The 15647-nt window shown below is 38.2% G+C and overlaps 1 long non-coding RNA gene across 4 annotated transcripts in view; it reads right to left on the bottom strand.

Moving 5' to 3' along the window:
- Positions 1 to 14485, bottom strand: part of LOC120406523 — a 99825-nt gene extending 85340 nt beyond the window's left edge. Inside the window, exons 1-6 of one of the 4 annotated variants that reach the window (XR_005599330.1) lie at positions 14443 to 14485; positions 14049 to 14192; positions 12091 to 12156; positions 9048 to 9410; positions 7958 to 8065; positions 2443 to 3036 (exon numbers count right to left, since the gene is read on the bottom strand). This is a non-coding gene — a long non-coding RNA (uncharacterized LOC120406523). Of the gene's footprint in view, positions 1 to 2442; positions 3037 to 7265; positions 8066 to 9047; positions 9411 to 12090; positions 12157 to 14048; positions 14193 to 14438 lie in introns of those variants that run through there. The other 3 variants (XR_005599331.1, XR_005599329.1, XR_005599332.1) reach the window with 3 other exon arrangements.
- Between the last annotated feature and the right edge of the window lie 1162 nt (positions 14486 to 15647).

Here is a 15647-nt window from a genome sequence, read left to right as displayed (position 1 = left end):
GAAAGAAAATCCCCCAAGTCCTGCATAGACTCAAAAATGTTTTGCTGCTAAAGGTATTTTTTCAATAAAAAATAAAGATAATAAAGTCTGCAGGGAACGGTTTCCTTTGAAGGTTATGGTAAAAGAGTTTAGAGGAAAATAGGAGGTGGATCTCTTTGCAGAAAAGAGAGAGAAAGAGAGAAGAGATTTTTCCCCCTTCTTTCCTGTTTTACTGTCCTTCACCACCAGGTGACTGACTTCACTTCTCTCCTCTCATGGCCAACACGGAGGGGGATTTCTCTCATCTGTCAAAAAACAACATTTCCTTCCTCGACAAATACAACTCCTGGGTCTTAAAGCCTGCTCTCCCCCGCCACTTTGTGCATTAGCCTGCCGGCATTTTAATGTATTTGTCCCTTTTTTATCATTCGTAGATTGCGACCAGATATAATCACGCTGGATCACTTAGGATACAAGGACCTCCTTGCAGTTTCCTCGCTGGATACTTTACGCCATGTAGGGGAGATCTTTAAATAAGCAAATGTATTGAATGTCACAGCAGAGCTACTGCTATTTCCTTCACATTTTAAAAAAATTGCTTGCAAATTTCAACACAAGGGCTCTCACTTGATTGTATTGGTAAAATGCATGTTTTTGTATAATTGTTGATATTATTAATGTGAAATGGGCAGTAGTCTTAGCAGAACAATACCTCTCTATTACTTTAGTAATTTTCTCTCTTTTTCTAAAGGATTCAGTGTGCTGAGGTTCTCATGGGACATTAAGCTGTAAATAGAATCAAAATTAGATTTAAAAAAAATTCAGATTCCTCCTCACCAGGATCTTGATTTGATCAAACTCATTTTTTCCCCTGCATTCTGACTGTCACTTGCAGGTTTTTAAAAATAAGACTGTCCATATGATTTCTGTTTTCCTACCTTCAACCTTTTGAGGCCTTCTTTTTAAATGAACTCTTTGACTGACAGATTCTGAACAGACATATTCTTGTACTATTGCCCTCTCCTATTGTACATATTTCACAGTTATATACATACATTTCATTTTCTTAAAGATCTATGCCGTTTTTTCAACATCATGGACATATTTAATAGTTCCAAGCATATAATATGTTAGTTCAATAAGGGCTTATTTTTTAGTCTGCTGTTCTTCAAGGTCAACATAATGTGAAACTCAGGTGGCTGGGCCACATTCCAACTATGGGGCATAGCCCATATCTTCTAGAATCAACTGTAGAGATGAGACAAAAACAGGCAAAGGACACTTCTCATCTTAGAACAAACTGTGTGTAACTTTATAGTGCATTCACAATTAATCTGGTTATATACTTAATCAAAATAGAACTGCAATTTGCAAAGATAAGGACTTGAGCCTACATTCCAGGCGAATGAAAGGTATATCTAAATAGAGGACTGGAAAACTGGACACTAAAGTTACTGTAGGACCTATAGAAAGTGTCATTTCAAGTTATCTTTGTGCTGACAAAATTTGCACATAACTATTTATTCTTTAGACTGAAATTGGGCAAGAGACCTGTCTTAACTAGGTTACTTCCTCTCTTAACAGACATTCCTAAAACATCAAATTCCTAAAATTATCAAATATAATTCTAGTTTACCTTTATTAGACTATATAAAACATCTGATAAAAATGGTCCCTTGAATGGATATTTAAAGTAAGTTTTAGTCTGATTTAAAGTTTATTAGAGAATATTTAAAAATAAACTATACAAAGTGTTTGAGGCATCAGTTATTGTGTCATTGGGGGTAACATACAGGTTGTAGGGGGATGTTAGCGTTTTGGTATTGGACGGCATATACATATACACAGTCTGTCATGTCCCCAATGCGGGCTATACGGTGGGTGAGTTCAAGGTACAGCCAGCAAGCAGTGAGGGTACATCACTCATACAAACAGGTAATGGATAGTCGTGGGCACGAATAAATGAGCGGACTGGGTAATGATGATAGGATGACCCTCACAGGGCAGAGTTCAGTTTGGTTGGTTCAGGGCTCAGGGGATAAAGTCCAACAGGGGAAGTTTACAGGTCTCTTCCCCCTTGTGGGTGCACAAAGTCACGCCGGCTTACTTGGTATTGACGGTGGCCGGTGACGTGCTCTGTGTAAATGTCTCTGGACCACCGAATAGTGACTGAGACCATTAGGCATCTCATGAGCCGCGCGTAGTGACGGCCCACCCCTTACATTCCAAAACTAGCTTAAAATAAAGTTATGTAGGTTGCAAAGTCAGTCAAGTGTTAGGAAATGCACATTTTAAGGTTTCTCCTGAAACCTTAGTTCTGCCTTCTTGTGAATATTCATTGTGATAGTATGTGATTATGTAATTAGTGTCTATGTTCTTTCACAGGAGCTCTGCCTCTTATAATGAAAAGAATGACTTGGCTAGTCAATACCTTTTTTCATCCTCACCATTTAATGTGTGGCCCCATGCTTTATTTACTGCACGTCATCCAAACCCTGAACTGAATATTGAATTAATTTCCTTATAGGCTTTTCTAAAGCATTTTTCATTATCGTACCTGTGTGTTTCACAAACACCAATTGATTTATCTTGAGAATTCTCCTGTGAGATAGAAATTTTCATCCCCATTAACTGGATGGGGAAATTTATTAAGAGAAATAGAGCAAAGAGGAGCTAAGTAATTAAGTTGGTTCCTGAAGGTTGTTTCCATTCTGCTTACTGTTTGGTTTGACAGATGAGGTGGCAAAGAAGTTTTCTAGAGAATGAGACTAGTGCTGACTTTCCCCCAATTCGCCACAGGTTTACTTTTTATATAAGCCAATAAAGATGGTGCATTTATAGACACTTTATTCATTTGTAGTCCCTGGAACTGGAATAGCATACAAGTACAATGCTAATTCTGAAAAAAGTAACAGAATACAGGTGCACAATATCTCAGTGTGTAGCCTAAAGTTTGTCTTTTCCAGGCTACCCCATTCCTGTCATGCTGGAAGATTTTACATTTCCATGCGTGCTGCAGCATGAGTAATATAAGAAGACAGACTGACCATAAATTACCTAGAAAGTAATGACAAAGTTTTGATAGAATTAGTGATGAATAAACTTCAAAAGGTTTGGACATTTGTTTTGGATAAAGTCAAACTTACAAAGATAGATAGGTATCAAAGAGTACCAAGTGCAAAATATATTACTATACTCTAACTTTTGTTACTATGTATTAGGAGCTTGTTTTTTTGAAACAAACACCATTCACATCTTCAGTTCTGTAAAGTGCAATATGTTGGTTGTTCAAGAATATAAAGTATTCAAACTTTAGTATTTTTTTTCCTTTTTACACACTGTATTCTACATGGATTCCTGGATATTTATAGCTTCCTACGAAGGCAGGGGGCTGGACTCAATGATTTTTCAGGGTCTCTTCCAGTTCTATGAGATAGGTATATCTCAAATTATTAAAAAAAAAATCAAAGGTAAGCAGTGTAAGCTAAAGTGTTGCTAATGGTTTTTAATCTAACTGTTGGAGGACTTCCTATATGTTCATGTATATAAAATACAGGATATGAAATATGCTTGATCACTCATGTTGGCTAACTTGATTTCAGCCAATTATTTTGTTTGAACATATAATGGAAATCATGGAGATCTATGCAACAATGTTCTGAGCTATGTGTGCTAAATAAATAGTGAAGAATCCTATTCTGGCTTGAGTCTGCTGCCTGGTCCACCTCCCACTGAAGTTAATGGAAAGACTCCCATTGACTTCAGTGGGAACTAAGGTTACTGCCTATCCAGGTTTCCCATGATCATTGCTCTTTTTGAGGTAGTTGTCCTGGGACATATGTAAGGCTACTCAGTACACACTGCCAGTTATCCAGTTTAATGGATTATTCTGGAATCAGATGTCACTTTTTTTGTACCTCAGAGGAGGTAACCCTTGTGGGAGCTGAATTCTGTATGTGTCTTACACATTCACTATATTCCCCAAAAAGATGGAAACATTTGCCAAAAAGATGGAAAATACTGTTTACTGATCATTTCCCCAAGAGGGCAGTGTACAGTGCCAGTTTTGCTGCACTCACTCTTGTGGTGAGGGATGCACTTGCTTTTTGGCGGTACACATTTTGTAGAACATAGAGAACAGAATGAAACTCTTACAATACATTGATCTCTGTAACAATCAACACAGCACTATTTGTAAAATGCACTAATAACATAATGCATGTGTACAAAATGTTTATTTAAAAAAATACATATAGAAAGACTTGCAAGCATTCCATTAGAGAGTGAGACATCTAACCAAACATTACTTTGAGAGAAAATAATCATTACTACAAATGTATAACTTTGCATGCCACCTTCCTGAGATTAAAAAAGACAAGATCCCTGTCTTCAAAAGCTATAGTCCAAATGTCATTATTGTAAAAAAAAACATTAATTCTTGATAAAATAGGCTCAGGGTGACCAATCGAGTAAATGCCCAGGTTATCTCCAAGAGAAATGATCTAATCCGTGCACCAGAAAATCCTGTTGTGGGGTAGGATTTCTTAATCATAAGTTACTGAATTTAATATAATTAATTATAAATAAAGGTTTGAAGTTATTCAACCTAATTATTTGTTTACCTATATATTTTTTTCACAGTATTGATTGGAAATCAGTGTACTGATTCTGCCCCAGATCCCTAAGTGGCTCCCTCAAGGATTGAGCTCACAATCCTGGGTTTAGCAGGCCAATGCTCAAACCACTGAGCTATCCCTCCCCTGAGTTTCTCTGTTTGCTAGTTTCTTAGGTAAATCTTGTTATATGCAAGAAAATTTTGGGACTTCTGGTTTGCTTTGGGATAATTATTCTAAGCCATTTTTGAAGAGAAAGAAAAAGCACCTCTGGATTCAGAAATGTTTGAGTGGAGGCAGGGTACTGTCCTGAAGTGTTCAGACAAAGCTATGGCCATAGAAAACCAGTACTCAAGAGGTTGCTGACATGGTGAAGCAAGCAGTTATCTAGAGAAGGAGGAAAGCCCAAAAACCAGAGGAGGTGTCAAGCAGAGACTGAAGATATATAGCTCTCATTTCATTTCTTATATCCTGACTGTAAAAAGCAGGGTGAATTGATTTAAATCAAAGTTATATAAATCTCCATTTTTAATCATGATTTAAATTAGCAAACAGGATATCCTGATTTAAATGCTTGATTTTAATTTTGTTTTGCATTTGTACTTCAGAGATAATTTCATTAAGAAAGTTTGACTTTGATTGGTTAGTAAGTAATAAAACATGTTGATTTGCATTGCAACTAAATATAGCTTTTACACTAAACTTGGTGCTTCTTTAGTAACCAGAAAGAAACACTATCTATACACATTTAAGGAATTATATAGTTTTATATACATATATTCAGATTCTTCATTTTTATATTAGGAAATGGCAAAGAATTAATTATTTGCTAGATGATTAATTTTTTACTCATAGTTTGTGTCAAGTTGCATTTAGATGGGAATTGAAATTCAATTACAAATGCACAAAGACAGCATTTTTAAATTTGTTTTGTTAATTAAATACAAATATCTTAAATGTGGATAAAAGAAAAAATTAAAACATGTTATTGATAAAAAACGATTTAATAAATGTAGAAAGTATTTTCTATAGTTAGTGAACTCAACCAATTGTTTCTGGTCATCATGTCCTTCAAGATGTTAGAACTAGTAGATCTCATCTTTTTACAACTCATTTTTATTCATAGATTGGAAAAGGAAAACAAGCTTTCCTGCTTTTTCAATTCCCAATTCACTTATGAACTTTGAATGAATTTGTCATTGAACTGAACTATTTGAATAAACCAAGACGAAAAAAAAATTCTCTCTGCACTTGCAGAAGAGGCTACTTCTGTCAAACCGCTGGTTTAGCACATCAACAAATTCTGGTTCTAGGTACTTAGCTAGTGACTTCCACCAGTTCAGTGGTTTTGACTCTCTTTAAAACTTCAGCAGCAAACATGTACTGCTTGAGTGTATTATATTTAAATTTTAAATATTATTGTAAATTTAGGCCTCAATATCAGATATCATAATTTTATATTTAATTTTAAATAAGGTTATTTTCAAAAAGGAAAGTTTAATTTAAATTTAAAAATCCAGTTTAAAATAAAAATCTTTCCCCCACCTTCCCCTAAAAATAACCAACTTTCTCCTCTCTGGTAAGAAGCCCCTAATAGAGACAACACCCATAGTCCAACACCAAAGTTTGTCAACACTACATAATGCATCATATTTTTTAGTATAGATGGTAGGATTTTGTAACCTACCTACCAATGAAACAGGATTTTAACATTTTAATGTTCTGGTTGTAACATGCTGTCTGACCTATGGTATACCACAACCAACAAGACACAGTTGGATATTTCTTACACTTCACTATCAGGCATTTCATGTACCACCATATGCTGCAGTCTGACAAAACTTTATTTTGTATGAGTGCTTTCTATTTCTGAAAGAGTAATATTTCTATGTTATGTTGGTAACTTGCTTTAAAAATAATCTACGGATAAATTCAAAACATCTTACATCTGTCAGATGGAAAAATATTTACATATAGAAATGAGCAATTCACTTCTTAGCTGTACTCACTAGAGCACTTATGTCCCTAAATGCTAGAGTTTTTCCATTTGGATCTCTGAATTTGTTGAAATATATGTAAAATCACATGGAACAACACTGTCTTCTCTCAGAGGCCCATACGCATTATTTATTCCTCAAAGGTCCAGAATAACTTACATTCAAGAAATTCTCCCCTTGTATGCTTGTTAGATACTACCTATAAATAATTTGTGTTTAGGAAGAAACAGTAACTTTTGTTCAAGTCTATTTCTTAGTTTGGGAAATCTTTCAGAGCAGATGCATTATGTGTATCTGGCACAATACACCACTTCTTGCAGTATCCCTGAGGAACAACAGTTCATCATGGAGGCTGCTACTAGCCCTTCAAATGCATAAATTATTCCTCTCTTCAGTGCTACACATATCTGAGGGCATAATCGAGTTTTAGAACAAAAGTATCTCCCTCCAGCACTAAGCAGTGAAGTTTGGAATGAAGCCATTTTGCTTAATCTCTGTGAGATACTCTGCTGTAACATTTATAAAGGAAACACTATGCAGTTTCTCTGTTCCTCTCAGATTCTTAATCATTCTAAGAATTTCTTAAACACCTTAAGACAGACATTAAGATGTTCACATGCAGAAACTATTTTCAGCTTCTAGCTAATGATCATTAAAGCATATAGCATTAGGGGTATTTGCTCGTTCAAAGAGTTTTAAAAGGATATAGAATCATTAGATCATCAGTTCAATTCTAACCTAGAATTGTGATCTGTTTGGAGGTGTAACTGAAATAAACTAGTAGTTTCAATCCAGCTCTGAGAGGGTAAATGCCTAAATCACATCATTTCCTCAACTAGAACTAGATGCCAGTTTCAGAGGGCTCAACTACAGGCAAGGATTTCCCATACTTTGATGTAGCAATAGGAGGAAAACTGCAGTGTCACAGTCCATGCTATACATGTCAATTAATAGTAGAGAGAGGACTTCACTTTTCAGGGTTGCCAAGCCAATACCTTTCACAAGCAGTAAAAATAGCACAATGAGGATTGTTTTTATTATATTGTAATAGGTTTTCACAGTCTCTTGCTTGTTGCTCAGAAGGGAAAGTAGATAATCAATAGCACTGATTAGAAAAGTAGAGTTTTTATGATCAAAGAAGTAAACAGAGGAGTTAATTTATTGAAATGCCGCTTTCTTCAAAAAGTTAACAGCACCTGATCCTTTATTTACTTTTTTATGAGCGATCCACCCAGGTTTTAATATGAAGTGTGTTAGGATAACATTATCTGTGACAGATAGTTTGGTATTTGTAGCCATTCATTTTTAATGAAATGAGCACTAGTCCTGATAATGCACACTAAGTCCATGAATAATAATGGCACTCACCATGCAGTTGAGTTCTCTGCAATCCTGACCTGCACCACTTCTTTTCTAGGGGGACAAGCCTGCGATGCTTTACTCACGTAAGTCATCTTTTTGCCCATTGGAACAAAGCTATTTAAAAAGCCATAAAAATGAAACTTGTAATTAAAATACTGAGATGTCCATTTGCCTAAACTAAGCAATCACATGATCTTCTTGCAGTAATTCTTTTCCTACTCTCCACCCCTCCCTGTCTGTTATCCTACTCATTGTGTCATATAACATTAGACTGTAAGTGCCTCAAGGGCCAAGAACACATCTTTCTATTTGTTCTGTAAAGTGCCTAGAACACTTAAAGCACTGTACGTAGGTGAACAATAATATATCAGCTCTACATAAATACATACTGAAGAAAGGCAGGTTTATATATTGACACACATAGTTTCACAGTTGTTCCCAATCTCTTTCATGTACTGCAGTCTACAGATGTAATATTGAGCCTTTAGTAGGAACTCCAGACTTAATGAGGTGTTAAGACTTGGGGCCTGATCCAGAGTCCACAGAAATTAATTGGAGTCTTTTCACGGACTTTAATGGGCTATCAGGACCTTAGGCCTCTTTTCAGCAAAGCACTTAAGCAAGTACTGAACTTGCAGCATGGTTTGAGACTATCAGTATATAATGAAAATAAACAGCTTTGTGCTGAACTTCTCAAAGCCCTTTGCAAAAGAGGAAAACATTTTTCCACAAGGAAACCGAGGCACAGAAATGTGAAGTGATTTGCCCACGATCATGCAGCAGAGTCAGGAAGAGAACCTAAGTAGTTGGAGTTCCAGTCTAGTGCCCTATCCCCTAGGTACAACAAACATTATTCCCCTTTATACATCAAAACCTTGGTGAAAATCAGATTAATCAATGGAACTACTCAGCTCCATGGGGGATGGGTTTTTTTGTTTTGATTTTTTGAGGCTCCCAGCCTTCCCCTCCTCCCCGCCCCAACTTCATGCATAATCTGGACACAGACCAAGAACAAACATGTCTGGATACGTTTGTTATTTTTACACAAAATTTCATTTCCATTAAAGTTTTCCAGTTGGCCTTATCCTTGACTCACCTGCTGTGCTCTGAGCACACTCTTGGTGAGGGAGGGAGGCAGGCGAGGTTACAGGGGGCATGATGGCTTGAAGGCATGTTGAGAGGCACCCAGAGACAGCATGAGCCAAGGAGGCATAAGCTGTTGAGCAGGGCCTATGGGGGGAGGGGGAAGCGGGGAGGGTCTTGTATGCAGGAGGTCAACAGATGGCTGAGGAGGATGGACAGTATCTTTGTGCCTAGTATTGGTGCTTGAAGGGTCCTCCTGGCCCTGCAGCCTCAGCTTCTTGGCACAATATGGTAGCAATAGTGTGATGAGTCTTTCAAGTGCCAGTCCCTTGGTGCACAGACAGTCTGCTTCCTTAATACTGCTGCCTTTTATCCCCTGTGCACAATGAAAGATAACTGAAGAGGAAAGTGCTAATGGGATGGAGAATGACATCACTCCATATTCCTTCTCTGTCTCTGTCATATATAGGCCAGTAAATTCAGCTCAAAAGTTAAAGCTTGGTTAACCTTTACTCTGAACATAACAGTTATCTTTTAGTGGTATTTGTATTAAAGACATTAAATATGAAATATATATTAGGGCTGTCATGCAATTAAAAAAATGACACACTGTTAAACAATAGAACATTTATTTAAATATTTTTGGATGTTCTCCACATTTTCAAATATATTGATTTCAATTATAATACAAAGTGTACAGTGCTCATTTTATATTTATTTTTATTAAAAATATTTGCACTGTAAAAACAAAAGAAATAGTATTTTTCAATTCATCTAAATAGAAGTGCTGTAGTGCAATCTCTGTTACAAAAGTTGAACTTACAAATGTAGAATTATGTACAAAAAATAACTGCAATCAAAAATAAAACAATGTAAAACTTTAGAACCTGCAAGTCCACTCAGTCCTATTCCTTGTTCAGCCAATCACTCAAAACAAGTTTTTATATTTGTAGGAGATAATGCTGCCTGCTTCTTTTTCACAATGTCACCTGAAAGTGAGAACAGGTGTTCCCATGGCACTGTTGTAGCTGGCGTCACAAGATATTTATATGCCAGATGTGCTAAAGATTCATATGTTCCTTCATTATTCAACCACCATTCCAGATATGGTGACAAGATAGCAAGTATGAAAAATCAGGATGAGGGTGGGGGTAATAAGAGCCTATGTAAGAAAAAGCCCCAAATACCAGGACTGTCCCTATAAAATTGGGACATCTGGTCACCCTAATTCCAGAGGACATGCGTCCATGCTGATGACGGGTTCTGCTCGATAACAATCCAAAGCAGTGTGGACCAACGCATGTTCATTTTCATCATTTGAGTCAGATGCCACCAGCAGTTTGATTCTCTTTTTTGGTGGTTCAGGTTCTGTAGTTTCCACATCGGAGTGTTGCTCTTTTAAGACTTCTGAAAGCATGCTCCACAGATTTTGGAAAGCACTTCAGATTATTAAACCTTGGATTGAGTGCTGTAGCTATCTTTAGAAATCTCACATTGGTACCTATTTTGTGTTTTGTCAAATCAGCAGCAAAAGTGTTCTTAAAATGAACAACATGTGCTGAGTCACCATCTGAGACTACTATAACATGAAATATATGGCAGAATGCAGGTAAAATATAGCCAGAGGCATACAGTTCTCCCCAGAGGAGTTCAGTCACAAATTTAATTGACACATTTTTTTAAACGAGTATTATCAGCATGGAAACATGTCCTCTGGAATGGTGACCAAAGCATGAGGGGGCATATGAATGTTTATCATATCTGGCAATGCTGGCTACAAAAGTCCCATACAAACACCTGTTCTCACTTTCTGGTGACATGGTAAGTGTTTTGGTTTTGAATTCAGGTATGTAACAAACAAACAAAAAGTCTACATTTGTATGTTGCACTTTCACAAAAAAGAGTTTGTGTAACACCTACAGACCCTGGTTGTCAGCAGGCAGGATTGAACCAGGGAACTTTGGAGCTTAGTGCATGAGCTTCTACTGCAGGAGCTGAAAACCAGCTGGCTGTTAGCTAAGGCTGTAAAGCAGACTCATTTTATCTCTATAAGGATACGTCCAGACTACCCACCATATTGGCGGGTAGGGATCGATTTATCAGGGATCGATATATCGTGTCTCATCTAGACGCGATATATCGATCCCCGAACATGCTCCCCATCAACTCCAGAACTCCACCGGAGTGAGCAGCGGTAGTGGAGTCGACAGGGGAGCTGCGGATGTTGATCCCGCATCGTGAGGATGGGAGGTAAGTCAGAATAAGATACGTCGACTTCGGCTACGGTATTCCTGTACCTGAAGTTGCGTATCTTACATCGACACCACCCCCACAGTGTAGACCAGGCTTAAGTGGTCTTGGTGCTCCTAGATGGGACAGAACACCACACTCAGGAGGTGTGGGGGTTACAATTGCAGTACAATACTTGTATGAGGTGAATTGAAAAATATGGTTTCTTTAGTTTCTCATTTTTACAGTGCAAATATAAAGTAAGCACTGTGCACTTGGTATTCTGTGCTGTAATTGAAATCAATATATTTGAAAATGTAGACAAACATCCAAAAATAATGAATCAATTTGAAATGGCGTTCTATTGTTTAACAATGCAATTAAAAATGCGGTCAATTCTCTATTCTTGATTAATTTTTTGAATTAATCACGAGTTAACAATGATTAAATCGACAGTCCTAATATATATACTTTCCAGATGAGTGATACTCATCTGAGTAAGGGTTTGCAGGATCAGGTCTTAATACTGGCACCTCTTTTAGGCAAAGACTGACAATGAAAACAAACTATGCTTAAACTGGTGCTGACTGTAGGAAGTGCAGAGATGTCCACTGGGGATCAGAATGAGTTTCCCTTAATCTCTGAATCCTAAAATGCATACTGATTTGTACAAAGAATATGTAGATGCATTAATGAAATTCATTTCACATTTTTATGTTCTGTATAAACTGAATTTTTTAAATTAAAGTTGGGCACTGAAAATTTCAGTGCTTGATTTTACTATAACAGGATTTTTAGAGTTGTATACAGTAAAATTTTAAACTTACCTGAAACACTCATAATGTGATCAGTAAAAGCAACTTTCTTCCTATTCTTTGTCTTCATGTTTCTCCCTATCACAGGAAGAAATATCATCTAAGGAGATTTTAAATCTATTCTAAAGCCATAATATTTTTCAAAATCATCAAACCCAGAGGTAATTCTTTGCAAGACAATTAAAATCAGAAATGATCAAACTCAGGTATAAGAGAGTGCCCAAGATTAAAAAGTGTTCATTTTGTTATGTTCCTCTGCATATTCTGATTTCTCTTCACCATATTTTATTATTATAAAAAAACACTTGTATATATTATGTGAGTGGGCTAATAGATTTCATCTTTACTTCTAGCAGTATAGTTAATAGCAAGCCAGAATATGCTATTTCCAACCTGTTCTATTTTTTCTACTTTTAAAACTGATGTTAACTCTGATACCTATGGAAAGGGAAGTAGAAGAACGTTAATAGTTTAAGCCACCCAATTCTCTTCTGCAATTAAAATGTGTTGTTCTTTAGTCCTCAGGAACTGAGAGAAACTGCGGCACTAGCACCTTCATTTGCACTGGCACCTTCTCATCTTTCAGTAAGATTTAGTTGTCCATGTGCTAAGAACCTTTCAGCTGACTCCCTCAGCTAAGAGTCCAACCTTAAAATATCAAAATATCACCCTATGAATATCCTGAATGGTCCAGACTCCCAGGATCCTAACCCAGGTCTTAAAATACTGGTGAAGCCATAGCACTGACAGACTGTAGCAGTGGAACACATCAGAATCTTTGTCTGGTTAACTCCCAGGAACTCTTTGCCACCAACCATGCCCCAATCCCTCTTTCCATGCCAGGGGCTCTTTGCAGGCCCCTTACTTGGCCACTGGCTGTTTCTCTCCTTTGCCTCCCTCCCCAGAGGAGCAAGGCCTCTATGAACATAAGTATCTTTCTTCCCATGGAGAGGGGGCTGACTGAGGTCTGTTACCTCTCCCCTTGCCTGGTTCAGGTATGTGAGGAGGTGGCTTGGTCTTAGGATGGTCTCTTTGGTCTCCCTTGCTGACTGACCCTAGTGTTGCTGAACAGAGCTCCTGTCTCCTCTCCACAGCCATTAGGCAACAGAGGAAGTGCCAGAGCTGGCATCACTTCCACCATCTCTCTCCCCAGCCCAAAAGCAGAGGAGGCTTGGAGGCAACCACTATTGTCCACCCTAGCTAAAAGCTACAGGAAGAGGGAGTGATCTTGAATATGTCCATGCTGGATCCCTGTCTCCCCAGACTGGAACTATCCAGTTTCAGCTCTCTGCACATACTGCATTACATACTATGCATTGAACACTGTTGTGAGAATAGCAGCATCTAATCAACTAGCAGGGCTTTTTTTTTTGTCCTTTGAAGGGGACTGGATGGGGTGGCAAAGATGTATGTAGAGAGAAGCACAAGTCTCTACCCATACAGGATGCCTCTATGAATTGATATGTATGTGTAATTCTATTTTTGTTGGTGACCAACAGAATTTTTGTTCTATTTGGGTGTGAGCTGAGGGAATTTTGAAACATGAAGGTGTAATGGAGTTCACTCACCTTTAGGTCGGGGTGGCAGGGGCTGGGGGGAAATCAGCTCTCATTGGGCCTAGGCTCTCTTACACTGTGTACTCCCCCCAGCAGCCCTTCTCATTCTCCAGAACTCAGCCCTCTGCCACAGTCACTATATCTAGTTTTCCCCTTCCAATGTAACAATGTCCCACAAAGCCATCTGCCCATGTACGGTCTAAAGCACTCTTCTATAATTCCCAGTCTGTGCCACTTTCCCAGTGACTGGTAAGTGAATCCAGGCCCTCCTGCTTACACAGTCACAATAGCCCATCTCTACAGAATTTTCACGCCATAGATGTTATATATATATAAACCCGCTACTTTGCACGCACTTCGAGAGTCAACAGCATCACTTGCCTACAAACCATCCAGGAGGATTCTGAGCCATACCATCTGCTCCATCTCAGCAAGGTTCCGTGTTCCTCCTGTGAACTCCATCTTGAAGCAGTAGAAGGTTCAGAGCTCGACAGCCACTGCAGGGACTAGGTTCCCAGTCAACTGTCTGCTGTCCACTTGCCAGTCATCACCATCATCCTTCAAGTATAAAAAGGACTGTTTAGGGATACCCATAGTTTGCTAAAGGTTAGTTCAGAGCTGGGCTTCCGGCCCACCCAGTTCCAACCACTATGCTGCTTTGCTCTGTTTATTGTTTCTTCTTCAGTACAACAACTCTGCCTTTCATAGCTTGTCTTCCCCACAAATCCTCTGGAGAAACCCCTTCTTTCAAGGACAGGGTCTAAGAACTTTTGCTTTGATTCCCCACCCTACATTTCCTCCTACCCACTTCTCTCTGTGCAGACCAAAGCTGTAGACTCTATGCTCCAAACTTCCTGGCTTTATACAAGCCCAGCAGGAGCAGGCTGGGTTTCATCTTCAATTAGTGCTTATCTATCAAGCTTCTCTTTCTCAGGTGTGACCTATAAGGTTAATTGACCCCTTCTGCACCACCTTAACCTCATTAGGGCTGGTGTAGCATGAACACTTCATTACAGAAGGTCTTACCACTCCATGAGAAGTATAAAGAGAAAAGAGGGATATTTTTAACTCTTCTACTTTTATAGCTGTTTGAGTATTAAAGGAACCTTTCAAAGGAGTTATTATTGGGGAAGAGAACAGTTATGATTGGCTTTATTTGGAATAATTGCAAGTGTAGTAATGACTGTTACAAAGGTACTTTATCATGCTGTTGCTGAAGTAGATTGTTTCCCAGGATGACCACTGATAATGATACTTTGCCTGGGTAACCTCTTTGCAATAGGAGCCCATCTTTGCATAGCCAGATGCTCAAGCTTTTATACCTGTATTTGCTAAAAGAATGTGAACCCTCACCCTAATTCACAGTTTTCTTGGAAAAGTATTTTAGCAGCCAGGTGGCCATTTTGCTTCTGCTGTGCCTATCTGTAAATTACTACCTTTAAAAATGTGATATTAAGAATTATATTGATGTCTGCATCTCACGTAAGTAAAAGAATGTAAGAATAGCCATGCTGGGTCAAACCGAAGGTCTATCTATCCCAGTATCCTGTCTTCTGATAGTGGCCAATGCCAAGTGCCCAGAGGGAATGAACAGAACACGTAATCATCAAGTGATCCATTCCCTGTCGCCCATTCCCAGCATCTGGAAAACAGAGGCTAGAGACACCATCCCTTCCCATCCTGGCTAATAGCCATTGATAGACCTATCCTCCATTAACTTATCTAGTTCTTCTTTGAACCCTGTTATAGCCTTGGTCTTCACAATATTCTCTGGCAAAGAGTTCCACAGATTGACTGTGAATTGTGTGAAGAAATATTTCCTTTCCTAAAAGATAGTAAATGAAAGGGAAGCTTTTAATTCTTTCAGATGAGATGCTATAGGAAAGCTTCTTCTATAAAATGGACTGAGCTAATACATATGTGAAATGGTCACTATTACCTAACAAAGGTTATAGTCCCCTTATAGTCTCTCTCCCCCACCCCTGAGAGGCAGGAATTGCAGAAGAGGATTTG

Source organism: Mauremys reevesii, linkage group 5, assembly GCF_016161935.1.
Source record: "Mauremys reevesii isolate NIE-2019 linkage group 5, ASM1616193v1, whole genome shotgun sequence".
Classification (NCBI taxonomy): domain Eukaryota; kingdom Metazoa; phylum Chordata; order Testudines; family Geoemydidae; genus Mauremys; species Mauremys reevesii.
Note: the sequence above shows the minus strand (reverse complement) of the source record. Positions and strands in the feature narration are given on the sequence as shown.